At 42.5% G+C, this 19,643-nt stretch overlaps 2 long non-coding RNA genes across 3 annotated transcripts; one reads left to right on the forward strand and one right to left on the reverse strand.

Moving 5' to 3' along the window:
• Window positions 1-5,203: 5,203 nt before the first annotated feature.
• On the forward strand, window positions 5,204-5,496 carry LOC115575610 (uncharacterized). Its single transcript, XR_003982706.1, has 2 exons — window positions 5,204-5,294; window positions 5,444-5,496. It is a non-coding gene; the product is annotated as an uncharacterized LOC115575610 (long non-coding RNA).
• Window positions 5,497-11,364: 5,868 nt separating this feature from the next.
• On the reverse strand, window positions 11,365-13,717 carry LOC115575603 (uncharacterized). 2 transcript variants are annotated; one of them, XR_003982699.1, is made up of 4 exons: window positions 13,332-13,717; window positions 12,148-12,216; window positions 11,917-12,029; window positions 11,365-11,502 (listed from the first exon to the last, which is right to left on the reverse strand). It is a non-coding gene; the product is annotated as an uncharacterized LOC115575603 (long non-coding RNA). The 2 variants fall into 2 exon arrangements; XR_003982700.1 differs by having other exon boundaries at window positions 12,148-12,253; window positions 13,332-13,409.
• Between the last annotated feature and the right edge of the window lie 5,926 nt (window positions 13,718-19,643).

Genomic DNA, 19,643 nt, shown 5'->3' on the forward strand with positions numbered 1-19,643 from the left:
AAGTTTGTGGCTCAGGAGAACACACAACCCATGCACACTGTAGACTGTACAGGCTGTGTCTGAACTGTTACAACCCTGGCCATATGAGGCGTGAGTGCTCACAGACTTCAAGAAATCCAGCCACGCCACTGCCCCCTTCCTCTGCGCCCACTTTAAACTAGCCAGCCCATGTGACGAGAGGGGCAGCATGGGCAGTGTTCAAGACACCCTCACCAGTGCACCAGATCTTCAGTCTGTGTACGTGAACTGTTGCAATATGTACCCTGCTGACGAGACAGTGATCCTTGTGGGGTCACAAAGAGTTGAAGGAGCAAGTGAGTTGTTTTATGCTCCAGTTTCAATCAGTGGCCAGTCTAATCTGAGAGGGATGCTCGATTCAGGGAGCATGTCATGCACACTTAGTGAAGAAGCAGAGTCTGAGCTTAAAGCTGCTGGTGTTGTCTTGACTCCTCAGCCTGTACCAGAGAGTGTGGTGCTCATTGGATGTGGGGGCCTTCTCACACGCCGTAAATGTATCTATGATTTGGACATTGACATTTATGGTTCCAGGTTTGTTGTTCCAACATTTGTAGTGCCAGGACAGAGAGACGAACTCATCATTGGGAGCAATATACTCCGGCCCATCATTAAAAAAATGAAGTCAGACAGAAAGTACTGGGAGCTTGTTTCCTCCCGCAACACTGACCAGGAATGTGAACAGTTTCTCCAGCTGCTGTCCTGTATCTCCCGTTGGTCAGGCCCCGAGATGCCAGACAAGGTTGGCACATTTAAGTTGCAACAGGCTGTCACCTTGCTGCCACAGAAGGAATATGTGGTGTGGGGGAAACTGACACCATCTGCTCTAGTGTCTCCAGGGAGCACTGTCATGGTTGAGCCTTCATCTGCCCGTTCCACTCCTAAGAACATCATGGTGGGGCGAGTCATAACACCCATGTGGGGGGATCACTGGGTCCCAATGAAGGTCCTCAACCCCACACCGTGTCCTGTGACACTGCGGCGCAATGCCAAGATTGCTGATGTGTTCACCTGTGTTGCTGTTGAGGACATTCCTATTGCTCAAGGGCTGTGCAAATCTCAGAATGACCAACTGACCAGACCTACTCCATCACTGGATGCGGCACCTGACCTGTTGCAGCAGCTTAAAGACTGTGGGTTAAGTGACCTGAACATCAGTGACTGTGAGGTGTCAGATGAGTGGAAGAGGAAGTTGGCTGAGCTGGTGTTGGCCTATCAGGATGTCCTCTCTAAGGACAAGCTGGACTGTGGTGAAGCCAAGGAGTTTGTTCATTGTATTCACCTCACTGATGACCGCCCCTTTCAGGCTACCCTTTCGACGTGTCCCCCCAGCACACTATCAAAAGCTGAGAGAGGTGTTGTCAGAAATGGAGATGAAGGGCATCATCAGTAAGTCCATCAGTGACTATGCCTCACCGTTGGTGATGGTTTGGAAAAAATCAGGGGACTTGAGGATCTGCACTGACTTCCGCTGGCTTAATGCCAAAACTGTGAAGGATGCCCACCCTTTACCCCATCAGGCTGACTGTCTTGTTGCCCTTGGCGGAAACGCCCTCTTCAGCACCATGGATCTCACATCAGGATTTTATAACATTCCCCTTCATGAGTCTGACAGGCGCTACACAGTCTTCACTACACCGCTTGGCCTTTATGAGTACAACAGGCTTCCTCAGGGGCTATGCAACAGTCCAGCTTCCTTCATGTGAATGATGCTCAGCATCTTTGGTGATATGAACTTTTCCAGTCTCCTTTGCTACCTTGATGACTTACTGGTGTTCGCACCTTCAGAAAAGGAGTCCCTGAAACGCCTGGAAGTTGTTTTCTCTCGCCTGAGGGCCAGCAATCTAAAGCTTGCACAGAAAAAGTGTCACCTTCTCAGACGGTCTGTAAAGTTCCTGGGTCATGTGGTGGATGCTAATGGAGTTTCAGTTGACCAGGAAAAAGTGAGGGTCATTACTGGCTTCCAAAAGTAAGATCTCATGGATGCTGATGGACTTACCCCATCCCCAAAGAAAGTGAGGTCATTTGTTGGCATGGTGATGTTTTACCAACATTTCATCCCAGGATGCTCTCGTATTGCTAAGCCACTCTATGCTCTGACTGCAGGCCAGAAGAGGAGACTTAAAGGCCCCCATGGTCGTGGGAAAGCTGGAACTTTCCGAGAGTTGACTCCTCATGATTGGACTCCAGCCTGTGAAAAAGCATTTGAGGGACTCAAAGGTGCTCTCCTTAACTGTGTGGTGCTGGCACACCCTGATTTTGACAGGCCATTTGTCCTTTCCACCGATGCTTCCATGGATGGGCTGGGTGCTGTGCTGTCACAGGTTACAGCTGGTGAGGAGAGAGCAAGACCCATAGCCTTTGCCAGCAAGTCTCTCAGCCGCAGCCAAGTCAGATATCCTGCACACAGGCTTGAATTTTTGGCCCTGAAGTGGGCTGTGTGCGATAAATTCAGTCATTGGCTCAAGGGTCATAAATTCACCGCTTGGACTGTCAACAATCCTCTCACGTACATCCTGACCAAGCCAAAGCTTGACGCCTGCGAACAACGTTGGGTCTCCAAGCTGGCTCCATACACTTTTGAGTTAAAGTATGTCCCTGGCAAACTGAATGTTGTGGCAGATGCTCTGAGTAGGGACCCCTTTGTGAAGCCTGTGGCTCAGCAGCTCTTGTCAGAGCCGTACTCTGAGCTGCTGGAGCAAGTCTGTGATGTAAAGAATGGTGGTGTCCAGGACGCTTTCCGTTTGACCTGCCTGCCCCAGTCATTGGACGACCCGCCTGTCACAGATGCTGTTGATGTTTCTTTGACAGATGATGATGTCTCGTCTCTTTTGTCATCACTCAGTGACTGGGATTGTGCTCCGAGACAGCGTGCTATGTCTATGGCTGATCACCTGACAACACTGGCAACACCTGGCCATGATGTTTTCCCTGCTCTGTCTCAAGCTGATCTCCTGTCTCAGCAGAAGCTGGACCCTGTCATCTCCAGGGTTTCCCTTTACGTTGAGCGGAAGCACAGACCTTCCAGGCGTGAGCACTATCATGAGAGTCAACAAACACTGAGGATTCTGAAACAGTGGGACAAGCTTACCTTCCTTGATGGCGTCCTCTACAGAGTGGTAAAAGATCCACTGACAAGACACAAGAGACAGAAAATACAGTCTGTGGATGTTCTTGTGATCACTGATCATTTCACGAAGTTGGCGCATGCATTCCCATGCCAGGACCAGACCGCTAAGAAAGTGGCTAAGAAGCTTTGGGATGAATTCTTCTGTGTGTATGGCTTTGCTCAACGTATACACTCAGACCAGGGAGCAAACTTTGAGAGTGAGTTGGTTGCTGAGCTTCTGGAGTTGAGCGGTGTTGGCAAATCTCGGACGTCACCCTACCATCCTATGGGGAACGGGACAACAGAGAGATTTAACCGCACCCTTGGCAAAATGTTAAGATCCCTCCCTCCAAGAGCGAAGCATATATGGCCACAGATGATCCAGTCCATGACTTTTGTATACAACTGCACTGCCCATGAAACCACAGGCTTTGCACCCTTCTATTTGATGTTCGGGCGGGTTCCCAGACTGCCCGTTGACCTCATGTTCCGGAATGTCCTTCATGACAACACCGTTTGTGACTATAACACCTATGTGAAGACACTTGTGGATGACCTGCGCACTGCCATGCTCCTAGCCCAGGAAAACAGTGCAGTAGAGCAGAAACACCAGGCTGACCAGTACAACAAAAGGACCAAAGGTGTGCCTCTTGCAATGGGTGACCAGGTGCTGGTGGCAAACAAGGGGATCCGCGGCAAGCGGAAGCTTTCTGACAAATGGGAGCCTGTCGTCTATACAGTTGTGGACGCTAAACCTGCTCTTCATATCTACCGGATCAGGAATCGGGATGGACATGAGCGTGTGGTGCACCGCAACCTGCTCCTTCAAGTGAACCTTTTACCCTTGGATGTGTGTTTCGATGACAATGTTACCCACCGCGCTGTCAGCGTAACCAATGGCCCCTCAACCACTGCTGTACATGAATCTGAAGTGTCAGCTGTGGACACTGGAGCTGCAACAGTTGTGACCTCTCTTGCTGATCCCCTGGCCTGTTTAAGTGACTGTGATGAGGACCGTACAGCGCCATGGGTCCACCAGTCCCCCACCGACACAGACCTTATCACAGATCTTCCACCTCTACCTGAGCCATCCTCTCCTGTCCTTGGTGGGTTGGGTGGTGAGAGTGCCTCCCCTGACCCTTCCATTCGCTCACAGCCTCCACCTGTTGACCCTACTGGCCTCGGGGAATCTGATATTGGTCAGAGACTTATTTCACATTTTGGTAGAGTCGTTAGGCCAGTATGTCGTTTGATTGAGTCGATGACTCAAGTTGAAGCACTTCTTGGTGTTGAACAAGTTCAGTCCTCTGTCATACATGTGTGATTCTGGTTGCTGTATTCAATGTTTCTATGAGAGTTCCTATGGGATGCATATTGTGCCAACATTATAAATTTGTTTTTGTTTTTGTTTTGATGAAAATGTTTATTTTGTGATGATGCCCAAGTGTTGTGTGGCCTATTTGTGTGGTGTAAAAGGCACCTCATTTTGTCTATGGAGTATTCTGAGATTTTGCTAGGCGCCGAGCAGGTCTCTGGTCTCTTAACCCTTTTTAGGGTGGCTGATATCGCTGATTTAACTCACTGTTTGCGTTAGTTTGCTTTGGGCCATGTTTATTTGTGATTTTGGCCAGGTTTGGTTTTACTGATGTTTTGGAATTTTGTGTAATTCTGGAGGGGTGAATGTAACCGGGTCAACCTGTGACATTAACGAAATATGTATATAACTACACAAAATCTGTTACTGCCTGACAAGAAAATGCCTCCGAATCCAGAGCAGACTGTGTGTGTAGCTCGGAGCTCCTCCTTTTTGATTTCTTCTTCTGTGGTCCCCACTATAAATGCTTCCTGCGCCCCCCACCTCTGCCCTTTTGTACAGTTCTCCTGCGGGAGAGGTGGGTGACCTTATTTCATTCAGTTGATAATCCTGAACCATCCTAATGTTTCTCTTTGTTTATTATATGTAATTCTGGTCTCAATGATATTGTCATGTCTGTTCCTGTCTAATAATGTATACATGTTAACAGAGTTGCATTTTAAAATAGTGGTTTTAACATTTGAAAATCGCTAGCTTGTCTCTATGACAAACCGAACTAACTTCCGGGTTTGTCGATATCTTTATCTGCATTTTATTTGTATAGGAGCTCGAGTGGACAGTACGATTTACATGGAGGTTCTGCTTGTTATCTATTTAGTTAGGTATGTTTTGTTAAATATGTTGTTTGTTCACTGTATAATGATTTTGCCGCGTAGTCGCGGGCCCCTTTTGTACAGTTCTCCTGCGGGAGAGGAGCTCGAGTGGACAGTACGATTTACATGGAGGTTCTGCTTGTTATCTATTTTGTCAGAATAAACGGAGATTGTCTCCAAAGAGGTCCCGGTGTCACAGCATCATTCAAACCAACACAACGCAGAAGCACACCGGTCACATCTGCACACTTCGCAATGCATGAAAAGTGGGATTTTCGGCCCCGTAAACGCCCGGAAATCTCCCCAATTTTCGGCAGTTAACGACAATTTACAGGCTGTGAACATGGCGTTTGTCTGTGCCGAAAATTGTCGGAAACAAACCATGACGTCAGCGGAGCTCCCGGAGGTGCGAACGCCTCTAATTTGCATATGAATAGCAGCGAAACCACGCCTGACCAGAGAATGTGTGGGCTGGCTTGAATATCCTCACTCAGTATTGGATGAAACCACTACTCATAAACAAGCAAAATCACTCGTGATTGGTCACCCTGGGTCATTATAAATGTAAACCCCGGTGGGAATATATATATATATTATGTTTATATATTTATATTTATATGATTTATTCATTCATTTATATTTATGATATCATCAATGACATTAATGAATTTACTGAGGAAAGGAACATTTGCCAGGAAGGAGTTGTTTATTCAAAGAAAGAGTTTTATTAGCACAAACACAATCACACAGCATGTACAAAGCATAATCTGCCCACACAACAAACGGGAAGATCACAAGAGGCCCAAAATCAGCACGGCTAAGTGTCTGTTTCTGCAGACACCGGCTGCGAAAGGACGGAGGTCGCACAATTCATCCAGACACATCTTGTGCCGTCTTCCTCCTCAGACATCAGGTCCATGGCAGCGCACTTCAAATGGTCCACCTCATCCTCAGCTAGCACACTGTCTTGCTTCCAGCAGCTGTACAAATATTCAATAAAGACGATCAGTACTGCGCGATGCACTGCGTATGGACACAACAAATCTATTATTTAATAGAATAATAGTCACATTGACCAAAAACGGATCCAATCTAATAAATCTTACCCTCTTTGTCCTCGATCGACTCCGAGCTGAACTCCTCACAGCGTCCGCCTGCGATGCAAGATCTGCTTGTTTGTTGTCCTGCGTACTGTCTCGTAAATCTTACAGACAGCTGGAAAACAATTAAAAAGACTGGTATGAATAAAGAAACGTAAGTCACAGTAAAATTAAGCGAGGGAGAAAACAGTAACAGTTACTTACACACAATGGCGTCATTATCGGCATCGTGTAAATCTGGACTTGCAGACGTGGCTCCGAGCTAACAGGAGGTCGCGGCCTTGTTATGAGGCGAGGTTAGTCTGTGAAAACAAAATGTTTGCAGCGATAAACCTCCGTGTCCCTCTGCGGCAGCGAAGCTCCGTCCGTCGGCGACATTCTTCGTGGCGACCCGGCAAAGCTCCTCCCGTCCGCGCAGACGTCCTCTCGACAATGGCCGGGCCGCTAGCCTAGCTCCTGCTAGCTAGCTTAGCTCCTGCTAGCTAGCTTAGCCGAACTTGCTTTGTGTCCAATAAAACACAAACACTTCGACTGCGATGGAGAGTCCAACTCACACACTCACAGCACGTCGTCCGACAACAGTTCACAGTCTGTTAGTGATAAAACACGACACTGACAACACACACAGTCCACTGTTAGCTGCTCGACGCCATTAACTCTCCGCTCCTTCTTCCTCGTCACTCGGAAGTGTAAAAACTCTTACAGGTCATGAACTCTCACACGCAATAAGAATTACTTTTCAACTGCTTTTAAAACATTCAGAACCCATGAAATTATAGAAATACTTTTTTTTCACATTTTAATATCTTGGTTATCTCAAAATATTTCATGCAAATTTTAACTTCTTAACAACTGGCGTTTTATCTTTAACTTGTTCCCAGGAGAGAGAGAGAGAGAGAAAAGAATAAATAATCTTTTTTACATAACATTGGCCATTGCTAATGACATACACAGTAATTAATCTGGCATACTTTCATTAAATAAATCCATTCAAGCTCAAATATAAGGGTTTATAATTAGGCAATACTGAGCCTCATCTATTTATATCAGAGATTTTCTTAAAATGAAGTTAACACCTCTTAGAACATAATTCATTCTGGCCCTCTCACACACACACATTCTCCTCTCACATACACATATTCTCCTTTAACACACATACATTCTCCTTTCACATATATACATTCTCCTTTTATGCACATATATTCTCCTTTCACACACTTATATTTTCACTCTCACACACATACATTCTCCTTGCACATACATATATTTTCACTCTCGGGCACATACATTCTCCTTTCACATACTTATATTTTCACTCTCGCGCACACCTACATTCTCCTTGCACACACATATATTTTCACTCTCGCACACATACATTCTCCTTGCACATACATGTATTTTCACTCTCACACACACATACATTCTTTTTTCACACACATATATTCTCCTCTCACACATATACATTCTCCTTTTATGCACATACATTCTCCTTCCACCTACACATACATTCACTCTCACACACACATACATTCTCCTTTCAAACATATATATTCTCCTTTCACATACACATATTTTCACTCTCGCACACACATACATTCTCCTTTCTCAGGGACACAAGAAGTCCCTCCTTAAACAGGAAGTCACTCTCTTATCTTAGCCAGACACAGCAAAACTATGCAATGATGCTATTCAAACTCATCCTATTTCCCCAGTTTTTCATTTTGGGAGTAAGTAGCAATGAAAATGACATAATTGTTTTTTACTATTGTCTTACAATGTGTGGAACGATTGCATGGAGAAGCTACAGATTCTTTTGTTCATGGGAGGCTGTATGGAGAACTTTGTGATCACATTCAAACCTTATCTGGATTTCTCTCAGTCCCAAGATTTGTGGAAAATTCAAGGAATAGAGAAGCAATCAATACTTTACAGTCCTTCATTGGATTTCTTAACTTTCTGCTGTCTGCTTTTGAAACCAGACAAAGAACCAGGTCTCGCTTGTGCTTCTCAGCCAATCACAGCGCGGTAAATGTTTGATGCAACCGTTACCATGGTAACCGTGGTCAAGAACCACGGTGTGAAAAACTCACAAGAGCTTCTCTCAAAGTCTCACTACACAGGTGCAAAGTGCAAAGTGCAATGTGCGTTTGTGGTTTGTTGTGTATTGAAGTCATAAAGTCATGATGGAGGGAGGACAATTGCTTCCTTTGGTACATATTTTGGCTACTATATGATTGCCGAGGGACAGATTAGTCTAAGTCAGCAGCTCTGTTTGAACGTGTGAATACGACTTTGGCGACTCTTGCTGCATTCATTTCAGCTCCGTTGACCGGAGCAGTATCTACTGGTGGCAGATGACACGATGACAGACAGAAAGCCTGTTGTTTTCATAAGGTTTTGCCTGTGATACTATTTTAATATATAATATCTATATTTAAATATTCACCTTGGTGAAATTACTTAATATATCAGTGTTTTTTCAATATTTTGAAGACATTTTAAAAATCCCAGTGTATACCAATAACTGTGATCATTTTGGTCACTATTACCGTGGTATGAAATGTTCATACCCTTACATCCCTATCTACAGTGAAGAAAATAAGTATTTGAACACCCTGCTATTTTGCAAGTTCTCCCACTTAGAAATAATGGAGGGGTCTGAAATTTTCATGGTAGGTGCATGTCCACTGTGTGAGAGATAATCTAAAAAGACAAATCCCGAAATCACAATCTATGATTTTTTAATAATTTATTCGTGTGATACAGCTGAAAATAAGTATTTGAACACCTGTCTATCAGCTAGAATTTTGACCCTCAAAGACCTGTTAGTCCGCCTTTAAAAGTCCTCCTCCACTCCACTGTATTATTCTGAATCAGATGCACCTGTGTGAGGTCGTTAGCTGCATAAAGACACCTGTCCACCCCATACAATCAGTAAGACCCAAACATTCAGCATGGGTAAGAGCAAAGAGCTGTCCAAAGACACCAGAGACAAAATTGTACAACTCCACAAGGCTGGAAAGGGCTACGGAGAAATTGCCAAGCAGCTTGGTGAAAAAAGGTCCACTGTTGGAGCAATCATTAGAAAATGGAAGAAGCTAAACATGACGGTCAATCTCAATCGGAGTGGAGCCCCATGCAAGATATCACCTCGTGGGGTCTCAATGATGCTAAGAAAGGTGAGGAATCAGCCCAGAACTACACGGCAGGACTTGGTCAATGACCTGAAAAGAGCTGGGACCACCGTTTCCATGGTCACTATTGGTAATACACTAAGACGTCATGGTTTGAAATCATGCATGGCACGGAAGGTTCCCCTGCTTAAACCAGCACATGTTAAGGCCCGTCTTAAGTTTTCCAATGACCATTTGGATGATCCAGAGGAGTCATGGGAGAAAGTTTTGTGGTCAGATGAGACCAAAATGGACCTTTTTGGTCATAATTCCACTAAGTGTGTTTGGAGGAAGAAGAATGATGCGTACCATCCCAAGAACACCATCCCTACTGTGAAGCATGGGGGTGGTAGCATCATGCTTTGGGGGTGTTTTTCTGCTCATGGGACAGGACGACTGTACTGTATTAAGGAGAGGATGACTGCAGCCATGTATTGTGAGATTTTGGGGAACGACCTCTTTCCCTCAGTCAGATCATTGAAGATGAGTCGTGGCTGGATCTTCCAACATGACAATGACCCAAAGCACACAGCCAGGAAAACCAAGGAGTGGCTTCGTAAGAAGCATATCAAGGTTCTGGAGTGGCCTAGCCAGTCCGCAGACCTAAATCCAATTGAAAATCTTTGGAGGGAGCTGAAACTCCGTGTTTCTCAGCGACAGCCCAGAAACCTGACTGATCTAGAGAAGATCTGTGTGGAGGAGTGGGCCAAAATCCCTCCTGCAGTCTGTGCAAACCTGGTGAAGAACTACAGGAAACGTTTGACCTCTGTAATTGCAAACAAAGGCTACTCTACCAAATATTAACGTTGGTGTTCAAATACTTATTTTCAGTTGTATCACACGAATAAATTGTTAGAAAATCATAGATTGTGATTTCTGGATTTTTCTTTTTAGATTATCTCTCACACAGTGGACATGCACCTACCATGAAAATTTCAGACCCCTCCATGATTTCTAAGTGGGAGAACTTGCAAAATAGCAGGGTGTTCAAATACTTATTTTCTTCACTGTATAATCAACCAAAGTTTTGCCTGTGAATACTCTCATCCAGGTCATAGATATATCAAGGAAACTGAATTGAAAGCAACTGGATTTGTTTATATGTACTTGAAATACATACAAATAAATCCAGCAGCCTTTGATTCAGTTTCCTTCAGAAAACGAAAATTATGTGACAGCACAAAAGGATGAAAAATTAAAGGAAAACCCAAACATTTTGTTCAAAACTGTGTAACCAATCTATAGACCTGGCATCCTGTAGAACCTGGCCGAGCCACTATGAAACTATTTTTATGAAAGTAATGCAGTTACAATTTCAAGTGGTTTCAAACTCTGAAAACACCACATTAAGATTCAAGCGTTTAAGGATATCAACCCTGATTTATGCTTTAAAATGTGTGTCAAACCTGCAGATTGTGTGATACCCTTTTCAAAATACCATACCGAATATTCAATACAATATATTGTGATCTGTCAACACAATAATAAGTTTGATGTGTGATGCTTACAGAGTCATTATTTCTTAAAGGATTAATGGCAAAACTCTTTCCAGACTTTCTTTTCTCTAATGCCACAGTGCCCTTAGTGTTGAATTCAAAGAAGACAAAAACTTTCATTAAAAACTAATCACTTTGTTCAATGCTAATGAGGCAGGGGCGGTTCTGGGGGGGGGCAACAGGGGCCAGTGCCCCCGTAACTCTGAGTCTGGACCCCCCTGTGGCCCCCCTGACAGGGAGTCTGCATTAATAATACAATGACAGATTTCTTGCTATGATTTTGTTCTTGACAGCTTTTGCTTGACTGAAGCAACATCCGCCCAACAATACCTTCCTCCTCTGATGGTTTCTCATACTGCAAGGAGAGTCTGGCGGGGTCCAGGAAAACCTCAAACACAGCATCATCAGGTCACTCTGATGATCTGTAAAATATGGCAGAACCACTGTTACTTATATTATACGGTCATGATTAATCAGTCGCAACCATGCACATAACAACTGCATAAATTTGGTTTTGAATGAAGGAGAAGCATGTAGTGGTATAGTGATCTCAGTACTAAAGTCAAGGTGATTACAGTATTAAAACCCAAATGACAACAACATGTTGTTGACAATTACATTGAAATACTTTCTTTGTTCAATTGTCCTTCTGTAAGGATCACTCTTTGTTGATGTGGCAGGCCTGCAAAAGTGTTGTGACATTTGGAAACATTAATAGTATGTTTATTTTAGTGTAGGTATGTGAATTATTTTGAGCACTAAAAGTATTATCCCTGTTTTATTTGAACATGGTCGTGTTCTCTGTTTCTTTGAATATTGTCAGTAGTTGCACCTACCATGCTTTTATGCAGAATGACAGGATTACACTGTTGAAGGCCTCAGTAGTGATGGCTGAGCATCTCCACATCACTTAAGACTGTCTGAGAGACAGGACTGACTGCCACTGAGCCTGAAAATAATATTACAGAGAGAGTTCAAACACTGAATTAGACTGTGTTAGTTTACGCGAATAAACAGGCAACTAATAAATATATATACAGAAATGAAGGGATATTTGAGTAACTCACAACATGTTTGTCAACTCTGTCAAAGATGTGGTGGTGTCTGCAGGGTCGGTCTTGTAGTGGTATGTTGGCCTGTGTGCAGAACAGTTACAGTTTACTCCAAAATCACCTAAAAAATATGCAACAGCAGCAAACAGTTAGCAAAAAAATGATTACAAATCATTGTTTGCCAGTATGGAGGAAGATATTGATTAAATAGAGCATTTGCTTTAGACTATGATCTGTGTTGTGACTGAAACTCTCACAGTGATGCTCTGGGTTGTTTATAATGCAATTCAGGACAACATGACAGCAACAGGGGAGACTTGGAGCTGTTGACAGTAGGGACAAGCAGAAGAATACACAGACCCCCCCATAATAATTTTTTTGTTGAAACTGGCCTCTGCAGGGGGATTTTTTTTTAAAACAAAGTCTATTTTGATTATTTTTTTATGCACCCAAGCACCTCATTTACATTAGAGTATTTGTCTTAATCATTGTTGCTGCTTATGTCCATCATCAGCCATCTGACCATGACTTACCTGCTCACTTGTACTCAACTCACTCCCTATTGCCATGGTCAGATGGCTGATGGAGGACATAGGCAAATTTACATTTACAATTCATTCTGATGTGCTGGAGATAAACAGAAAATGATCTGAAATTAATCTAATTTGAGGCAAATTTATCTTTCTTCATCTGTCCAGTGTTCAAACAAACAGAAGCACATGGCTAATTATCATGCAGAATGACATCATCGAAGCATTCACGATATTTAGCTTACTCAATAATCCATTGTCAAATGCAATACTGATATTCTGAGGGTAGTGATGGGTTCATGTCCTGCATTCATCTTAAAACGTGCCTCGGGAGTTATCACTGTCTAACAGACTGATACAATGTAAAACCTTTTGGCTAATAGTGTTGTGCCTGGGAGAGACACAACGAGGCTAACGGCTTAGCTGTCTGTGATGCCATGCACAGTAACTTACGTTAGCTGCTAAATTATATAACTTATACACCTCTACTGCTCATGTTCACGTAACTTAAAACTCATACAGACATTTTACACACCACCTCATCCTCCTTTAGCTGTCCCCCAGCGATGCTAAATTAGCCAGGTTAGCCGCGGACAGTGTTGATGCCAGGCTCAACAGGCTAACATGAAAAATAAACAGTAAAGCATCATAAGAAAGGGCAAAACTTACAGCTTCCAAGTTTGAAGTGAGCATCAATCAATCCTTGATCTTCATTAAACCTTCTTTGTACTGCCACATGAAAGCAGTCTGCAGTAGATTTCACACACATGTCAGAGTTTTCCAGCTGTGGGGTTATTTCCATTTAAACTGAAGTGAATCCACTCAGCTCCTCTGTTCTTCAAGGTGGGGGGCTATTCAGCCAGCAACATAGACTGTACTGTTCTCTCTCTGTGTTTTGGTCTTGCGTGAACACAGAAAAACAGCCAGCCAAACTTCTTATTCAAGAGCCAGGAAGTGAGCATTTCTGACTGCATTGAATTTGGTGTAAAAACCCATTGCTTTCTGAGAGTATAACTGCATTGATGCAGCCGTGAGACGATGCACACACACGTCATTTTTCCTCATTTACGTTTTTACTTCCTACTTCCGGTTGACGGGAGATTTTCACTTTCTCTCACACACACCTATATTCTCCTCTCTCACACACACATTCTATTCTCACACACACATATTCTTCTCTCACACAAATATATTCTTATCTCACACCCATATATTCTTCTCTTACACACACATATCTTCTTTTACATCCATATATTTTCTTCAGATATATATAAACACATATTTTCCTTTACATGAAAAATGAAAATAATATATGTGCGTGAAAGGAGAATGTATGTGCGTGAAAGGAGAATGTAGGTGTGTGTGTGAAAGGAGAATGTATGTGCATGAAAGGTGAAATGAGAATGTATGTGCGTGAAAGGTGAAAGGAGAATGTATGCGCGTGAAAGGAGAATGTATATGTGTGAAAGGAGAATATATGTGTACGCAAGAGTGAAAATATATGTATGTGACATGAGAATGTATGTGTGTGAAAGGAGAATATATGTGTGTATAAGATAAAATATATGTATGTGAGAGGAGAATGTGTGTGTGTGAGCAGGCCAGAATGAATTATGTCTTGTACGGCCCCTCATACTTATCTCTTGCTTCTCTCTGTGTTCAGAACAGTTGTGGAAACAATGGGCCTGCAGGGGAAGGTCGAGTCCAGCAGGCCAGAAACAAGTGGACCATTTAAAGAACAAGTACAAAGTAGCTGCAGATTTCAATGATGGATGAGGTGTTAGAACAGAGGCCTTCCACTCCCCCCCTGTCCTAACTGCCTCCATCCCTGAGGACACACCAGGGCCAAGTGAACAGGAGGAGGAGGATGAAGACGATGAGGAAGAGGAGAGCCAGCCAGGGCCGAGGAGGAAGAGGAGGAGGGAGGATGAAGGAGGACATGAGGCTGCAGAGAGGATGGAGAGGCTCTTCTCTGCTCCAGAGGACAATCCTTACATTATTTCTGTTGTTATTTAGTTAATGTATGAGTTATTTTTAAATTATGTGTTCATAATTGTTCATTTTATATAATTCATGAAATAAAATATTGTTCTATTGCTAAACGTTGTCTATTCCATTCAGTATTCACAGCTTAAGTACAATTTATAACAGCAAACGGCATCAAGTGCTACTTTTCAGGGACAACAAGGGATTTAATGTTTTCTATTATTATTAAGGTCTAAACATTTACAACTATTTACAAAATAACAGCATAAATAACTATTTACAGATTATTATTAACTATCAACAAAACCAATTATTATTGAAAACAATATTAAAACAGTTAGAGATGATGGACAGTAACAGGCTGAGCAGGAGTCCCTGCAGTGCTGCTGGGCTGGATGGTGTCAGTTGGACATCATCTGGGTCGGTACTCAGGGTGTTTGGGGGTCCAGTCTCCTCTGTCCAACACATTGTCCATCAACTGGGTCTGCAGTTCTGACTCCATCCACGGCTGCCATGTCATTAAGAATTTCTTAAGAAAGAGGCAAGAATTATAATTTAATAATAATAACAATAATAATAATAATAATAATAATAATAATAATAATAATAATGAATAATTACAACAAACAAAAATATCTACCAAACATTTTAAATAGGAATAATGCCTTTAAAATTAAAATAAAACCATATGTGGCAATCAGCAGTTTATATGTCAGCATTAACGTAATGTATCGGTATGTTAATGACCAGCAACTGTTAGCTAGCTAATAATGATAATATTGATAACATTACTGTGGGTTCAATACAGTGCCGGTCCTGAGTAATTTGGTGCCCTAGGCAAAATCTTAGGTGGCGCCCTCTTGCATCGCAGTCAATTTCACAATCATTGTTCATACACTCACACAAAAACTGCATGTATATATTCAAGATTTTATTTCTTTTAAATCAAAAATATCACACCAAATAAAAACTGAGGAAAGAAACAAGTGATAAAAATACAATATAAATAAGGCATTGTGCAAACATATTATCTCTCAGCCTCAGAGTGCCGTCTCTCTCTTATCTATTGTCAGCTGCTTTGCAAAACGACCTCCAACTCCTTCCATGTTGCCATGTGGGTATTGTGCTCCCGGCTATCCTCATGAACCTTCAGCAAGTGGCTTGCATTTGTCCAGTCCTTTAGTCCTTCCTTGTTGCGCCACATATTTGGAACAAACTCCCTGAAAATTGCAGGTCTGCTCCAACACTCACCTCTTTTAAATCAAGACTTAAAACATTTCTTTTTGCCACTGCTTTTAACTGAAGCAATTCAAGTCTTTGAACTGCATTATGACTCTGACTCAACAGTCTTGTTTCTTTTAAAGCTTTTCTATTTTAGCCTACTTGTTTAGATGTTTGTTTCTTAATGTTTTTACTGGTCTTAAAATGCTATTTTTAATGTTTTTTAATGCAATTTTTAATGTCTTTTAAATGAAATTTTTATGTCTTTTAATGTAATTTGTGTGTGTCTGTAAAGCACAGACACTGTGTCTGAATTGTGCTATACAAATAAACTTGTCTTGCCTTGCCTTCCTTAATAACTCTGTATTCTTTTGGAGGAAACATTTAGCAGCAGAAGCAGTGCAAGCTATCATTTCTGTTTGAGTACATCAGCCAGCTTCTTTTGATTTTTTCAGCATTGACTGAGACTCTGTTACAAAAGTCATGTTGACACTCTCCCATCTTTGTTTTGGGGAAATGTGTAACTGTTTTTTTATTTGAACTGGTCCTCTGTGAACTAACTCTCATCTCACTTTGTCAGTTAGAAGAGATGGCCAGTCAGCATCTATTGGTGCAGCCTTTAGTCCTGATGCTGTGTCACTCTGTTGTGCTGAGGTAGAGGGACAGGAGCACCTGATGCTGTGTCACTGGGCTGGTGGTGAAATACTTTAAGAGTGCATCTGATGAGCGAAGAAGTATATGTGACCACTGAAAAAAGAAAAACAGATTGGTGTGTGCTATACATAAGACTAATATAGACTAATAATGAAAATGTGATGAGATTCATTCAACTTTATTGTCATTGAAAAGCAATATAGTCTAACCAGAGTGCAAGTGCAGTGTTTATATTTTGCCTATGAATGATATGTGAAAGCTAAGCAGTGGCGTGGCGTGAAGAAAATTTCCGAGGAAGCCTAGTGAGACACAACCTCTAAGCTGTGTATGTTTTACGGGGGTGGGGGCATTAATGTATGCAACCACCCTCCCAAAAGCACAACCAGCTACTTAATGCACAGCACACATTTGATATTGGAAAGATGCGAATTCATTCACACACTCAATCAGAAGCCGTTAGGTTTTACGTCCACGTCAAACACGACTTGTACGCTCTACGTGAGATACACAAATGCTTTTCACTTTTCAGTTTATATACATAATAATAAATGTAAATGTTCATTATACAGCAACACAACAACCCAGTACCAGTGGCTGTAAACAGCACACCTGACATGTGCATTTATTCAGACAGCCCGGCCCATCACGGCCGCTGTCCGTGGTGCTCATTTTCTCCACATAAACAAAACAATAAACAACAACTTCAGTGGACTCACATGCTGCTTAATCAAAGCAAGCAAGACACAATAAGGACTATAATCACATCATTGTGATGCGCACAGAAAATAAATGCGTTTTCGTCACCCTATTTTTAGAGGAAGGCCATCCTCCTGTCTCTCATGGTGGCAAAGTGATTGATGACCATGTTGTATAACTTCCCACTGGCCTTTAGGTCCTCCACAACAACAGAGTCAATGGATATCTTGGCCAAGTTGACAAGCCTGTCCTGTCCACAGGTGTTCCTCAGTTTTGATCCTGTTATGACTGCAGTCATTTTTTTAGCCAATGTGCTGTGTGTGTGCCCTGTGGTTTTTTTTCTGCTTTCAATCGTTTATGCAAATAGGTGTGTGCCATAGCCGTGCCATGATTGGTGGAGTGGTTCCAGGCCCTGGCTCTTGATTGGCTGCAGACTGAAAACTACCTGGTTTATAAAGAGCCAAAATGCCGGACGTCTGATGGCAGCAGGCATTCCTCATCCTCCTCATCTCCCAACCGGCCACACTTCAGTTCAGCTTTGTAGTTCTTTTGAGTAGTTTAGTTTCTTTGAGTAGTAAGGGTGGACTGCCAGTTTTGTTTACATTGTTTTTTCCTGTTTATTTAGGTAGGGAGGTAAATCTTGTGTCATTTGTTTCTTCTTAAGTTTGGTTAGGTAAGGTTTATTATTTCCTAGACAGGAATCTTTTGTTTGTTATTTTGGCCTTAGTCCACCCTGAAGCCTATAGCTCAGTTTGTCACTTTAACTATTTTTGTAAATAAAACCTTTTTCTTAGTATTCAACTAAATCATTGTTTGTGGCCACTTGGGACTTGGGGAAGATGGGGCTTTTTCATGTTGTGTCCTAGGCCCCCTAGACTGGGGCATAACAATCCTCTTTAGACAGGAAAATGAGCGCTCTGCTGATGCGCTGGTAGCGGGTATCGTGAGCATACGCTGCAGCAGGTTGAAGACCTCAGAGTCAAACTCCACAAAAGCATGCACCATCTCCACAAAATTGCCCCTGTTTGCGCTGCCAGTGGCCTCATTGTGACCCCTGAACGCTTGCTCTTGGCGCGCAAGGTACAGGGCTGCAACGATGAGTGTCATTAAAATATCCCGTTTTTTCTTCACTTGCTCATTGTGCTTCTTTGTGCTCAGACTTTTTGCCAAATCCAGAGCCTCGTTAATCCAAGCTTGGCACCACCAGCTAGCCACTCGGTGCGGACGTAATTATCCTCATAGATAGATAGATAGAATTACTTTAATGATCCCAGACTGGGAAATTATTTAATTTCTATTCTCATTGAAAGTCCGAAAACTTTTCTTCATCTCAGTACGGAGCTCTAGTTTTGGTGTTGGCCTGCCGTCAGATTTAATTCGGAGTTGCTGCTGTAGAGGCAGTTTAGTAAAATTATTTTTTACTAAATACTCCAAATCTCCGACCTCCATAATTGCGCTTAATATTTTTGCTAGCTTACCAAGATATCGACACAAAACAACAACTTCTGTCATTTCATTCAATGACGTTAACGTACTCTGATTTGATTGGCGTGATGCCAACGAGTTCGCGGCTTCCCTTAACACTGTCCTGACCAATCACAGGGGAGCAGTGTCGTGACAAAAGCCTCACCTGATTGGTTAATCATTCTTTTTTTTTTCGCTAAGGGAGGCCAACTAAGCTTGGCCTCCTCACAGAGAACAGAGTGCAGTACCATGTTTTCAACGCTCATTCACCACGTAACATTTAGAGGGGCGCTGTTTTACACATCATAAAACGCTCAATAATTAATGAAGAGAGACGAGGAGGAGACGACAGACACAACACAGAGAGATTACGTAAACTGTTAAAGTGTTTTTATTGAATGACGGTTATATTCTGAAAAAAGTGAGGAAGCCTGGCTTCCCTTGGCCTCGGCAAGAAAACGCCACTGAAGCTAAGGTGTGGAGTATTAACAGTAATACACTCTAACTACACTTTAACACTGATGTAAACTTTAACAAACATAAACTGTGACACACTAAACCAAAGGCTTACAACTACACTATTACAAAGGGGATGGAAAACTAATAGCATTTTAACTGACATACAAGCAGGAAAGACACGTGTAAAAAACAACTGAACAGGCCTAATGTTAAAGGGATATTCCAGTGTAAATTTAATCCATGGTCTAACACACCGTGAAACTGTGTTAGACTCCCTCTCGAGAGATCAAGTTAGCAGACCGCTAATTTATGGAGTTTTATCAACCTCAGAAAAAAAACGCACAACAAAAATACACTGCATTAAATAGATCCAAATATAAACCGCCACCAAAAAGCCACAAATAATGCTCAGAACAGCACCAAACTTCAGCAACAGTACAAATAGGGTCTCAGCACATAGTCCGGGGCATTAAAACTCCACTAGCTTAGCTGGATTTCTAT

Source organism: Sparus aurata, chromosome 23 (genome assembly GCF_900880675.1).
Source record: "Sparus aurata chromosome 23, fSpaAur1.1, whole genome shotgun sequence".
Taxonomy (NCBI): Eukaryota; Metazoa; Chordata; class Actinopteri; order Spariformes; family Sparidae; genus Sparus; species Sparus aurata.